The sequence below is a fragment of the Gossypium raimondii genome, chromosome 6 (genome assembly GCF_025698545.1).
Source record: "Gossypium raimondii isolate GPD5lz chromosome 6, ASM2569854v1, whole genome shotgun sequence".
NCBI classification, from domain to species: domain Eukaryota; kingdom Viridiplantae; phylum Streptophyta; class Magnoliopsida; order Malvales; family Malvaceae; genus Gossypium; species Gossypium raimondii.
In genome coordinates, this window is record NC_068570.1 from 40188116 (window position 1) to 40192272 (window position 4157).

Genomic DNA, 4157 nt, shown 5'->3' on the forward strand with positions numbered 1-4157 from the left:
AAAAATGACCATTTTGATGTTACACGGTCTGCCACAAGGCCATGTGTCACACACTGTTGGTTGACACGATCGTATGCCACTGGTAATTTAGATACATGATTATTGATACGGTCTCAGTTTCTCGCACGGCCTAGTCACACAGCCATGTGAATGTTTGCAATGTTTTACAATTAGGTCCACACGACCATAGTTAGTTACACAGCCTGGCGACACGACCGTGTGATCCTACAATACATGGTATCAGCCTTGCACATGGTTCGAAAACATGACTGTGTGGTTTAGCTCCACACAGTCGTGTGACCCCTATTTTGTATTTTTATCACATTTTTCTAAAATGTTTCAAATTAGTCCCTGCTTAGTTTTGAATGGGTTTTTCTTAAGATAAATAACCCAAAAAATTTTAAAATTATGAAATTGACCATAGTACTGGAATATTTAAAAAAATGACCTTGTTTCTACAGTGTAAATTGGTGCCTCCACTTACCATGAGAGCACCACCCCAAAAAGTGACTCAATCATTTCTTTATAATTACATAAATAATAGGATGAAAAAAAAATCATATTTTTTGGTGCCGCCACTTCCCAAGGCGGTTAAATGAAAAATATATATCTTATTATTTCTGGTGTCGTCTCCTTTAATGGGGCACCAAATTAGATTAAATTTTTTTTTCTAGTGTCGCCTTGTTCCATGGAGTTACTAATATCAGTGTTATTTTTGGAATTTTTTGGTGCCGCCACTTTACATGGAGCCTTCAAAAACAATAATTTTTTTCTTGGTCCCTACTCTAGATGTGGTGGCACCACCAACTATATATACCCCCAACCCCAACTTAACACAAGTAAAGGTCTGATTTTTTTGTTATGTTGAAAGAAAAAAAAGTGTTATATTGAAGGTAAGGGAGATATTTATTATTATGGTGTTGTTTAACGAAAAAATTGTTTTGTCATGATCGTTATATTTAAACGACTCGTAAAATATAATGTCGCTTTTAGGGTAGTAGTTACACGGTTAAGAGTTTTTGTTGGTAGTGGTTATGCGGTTAATAATCCATCCCCTATCGAAATACCCCATTAACACTAAGGGAGATGTGGCTTCCAGTTGGTAGTAGTTATACAACCAAGAGTTCTTGTTGGCAGTGGTTACGTGATCACGACCGCAAATTGGTTATGCTATCAAGGGAGAAGCGTCGGCATGAAAAGCGCTCTCAGGCGGGGGAAGTGCTGGCGGAATGTCATACGCCGAGAGCAACCAAAGATGAATATAGTGGGGTTCCTGATCGACCTGATTCAAGTAGAAGTTGATGGAATTGGGAAAAATATTGATTTTACTAGATTATCAACTCTATAATGTGATGGTTTCAATTGAAATTTTATTATTATTGTAATATTTGAAATGTTATTGTGTTAAGCAATATTTAATCTATTAGTTATGTATATAAAGTATGATTAGTGGAAGGAAAAATGTTTAGATGATGAGAAAATAAATTTATTGTTCCATATAATCGACATAAATAAAAATCTATTTGCTTTTACAGTTTTTTTTTGCTTTAAAAATGTAAGATTTCATTTAATCAGATGAGAAATAGTAAAAATAAAAAATACAATATATATGATGAGAGTTTAATAAAATAAATATGAGTTAATTAAAGAAATTTGAAAATGATAAAAGAAATGAGGAAAAAATAATATTTGAAAATGAAATTTTAATTGAAAAAATTGATGTATTAATAAAAATAAAAAAAGAAACGAATTAATAAGAAGATGTTAGTGATTGACTAAAAAATTGTTTATGTAGGGAAAAATAAAAAAAGAATAAAAAAAAAGAGACTAAGGGTCACAAGCCCAGTCTATTATTTATTCTTTCTTTCTCTTCTCTTTTCATCTTCCCTCCCGATTTAAATGGAAATGGTCCCCCCATATGGTTGTTAATAGAAGAAAAAAATTGTCCTTACAGCCACCGCCTTCGGGAGTTAAAAATCGTTTTGAAAGGTAATTTTTTTTATGCATTTTATTAAGTTTATATTAAAAGTATGATTTGTGTGTTTTATTATTGTTTTTATGATATCTTATAACAGTTTTTTATATACAAAAGAAATATTTTTTGTGTTATGTTTCATTAGATTTAAGTTTGTAATTAAATGTCTGATTAGTTTGTAATGGCTCAAATTTACCCGGCCCGATATAGATATTAAAACCCAAATAAAAAATATATATATATATAATTAAAGTCCAAATGTCCAGTTATCCAAACGCAATTACAATGGCCCAAATACCACGGCCCAATTACATTGAAGCCCAAAACAAAAAGAATCACAAACAGAAACCCTAGGGTTTCTGAGATCTTCAGCCGCCGCTTTCCCTCGGCCTCACGCGTGCCTCCGTGCGCGCCGCGCCACGTCACCGTATGAACGTACTTGCAAACAGAGGCATACAAAACAAAAACGAAGAATAGCAAAAAAGGACAACAAATAATGCGAGATTTTTCTGTAATTTTTCTTTTATTTTTCTGTTGTTTTTCGGCCATATAAAGCCATTTTTCTAGAATTTGTAAGCGGACAGGCATATTGAATATATAAAAAAAGAGAAAAATATTCAAAGAAATAAAAAGAGATTCGAAAGGTGATTTTCTGGAATTTTTTGTTGTTGTTTTTGTTTCCTTCGATTGGTTTTGATGGCAAAACTAAAAGAGAAAAGAAAAGTAGGAGTCAGAAGATAAAACGTTTACCTGGTGGTCAGATTCTGTGCTCATTTCTGTCGTAATCGGATTTGGGCGAATGATCGGAGAGCGACGGAGTGGTTGTTGTACAAAGCGGCGGAAGGCAAATGTTTTAGGTTTAGTTTTTAGTGGCTGCTGATTTAGGTTTTTGTGGCTTTTATGTAACCTATAACACGGTACTATTTGGAGTCTGATCTGTGGTTCCAAAACGGTGCCGTATAGGCATGAACCTGCGTGTGTGATTCGACTCAAGATAGGATCCGCACATTTCCGTTCAATGGTTTATTTTCGAAATTAGTCCCTTCGCATTAGATTTTATTTCAAATCGGTTTTTCTTCAGGGTTTTTAAATCATATCGCATATTTTATTTTATTTTCATTTCGATCCAAAGACAAACGACGTCGTTTTTATCAATCAGATTTGAATCCACGCATTTATGTGTTTATTTGCTGTTGTGGTCCCTCAGTTTTTAAATCAAGTTCAAATTTAGTCTTTCTTTTATTTTTATTTATGTTTATTGCCTATTTAGTTTTGTTTTAATTTCAATTTAATTTTCATTCCTCTAGTTTATTTTATTTTTCTTTTGATTGTGTTTCAATTTTAACTAAACTTTTATTAGTATAATTTTAAATCAAATTAGTTCTTATTTTGACAAATGTAGTTTTTATTTCTAATATTATTTTAATATTTCAAATTAACATGTTTTAAATTTATCATACATTATTTTTTAAAGTCCATTATATACTTTTATTTTCAAACTTGACACGATATTATTTGATTCATTGTTTATTAATATATATTTTATAATAATTTGATATAATTTGTACATATTTTAATGTTTTGTTTTAGGTTATATCTTAAAATTTATTTTTGTATATCTATATGTTAAATGTTTACCTAATATTTTTAATATTATTTTTAAATGTTATTATTATTTTATTTCAAGTCTATTTTGAGTTTATGTATGTAATTTATTTTAAAATTTCTATCGTAGGACATATTGTTTTATTTTTATTTTTATCATCTTGGTGTATCTTTTCAAATTGATGATAGATTTATCTAGTTTTTTAATATTGATGTTGATATTTGTATAATATGATTAAAATCATTGTTGCTATCCTTGTTTGCATTTATCTATTGCTCATGCGATTCTCATCATACATTGCCATTCAATCATATTACATTTGTTTTAAAAAATGTGTTTCATCAAAGCACTAAAATCACTTTATTCCGTAAATTTTCAAAATACTTGGTATTCCCGATTCTCGAAAGAATTGTGCCCTAACTTACCGAGCTTCAATTTTTTTCGATGAATTTAGATAACCAAGTGTTTCTTTTGCAATAAAACCATACAATTTCTAAATAAAGTTTTTTGAGATTTCAAAATGTTGGATCCTAACTCACTGGATATGACATTTTGTTACCTCGAGTTAAGGATTTT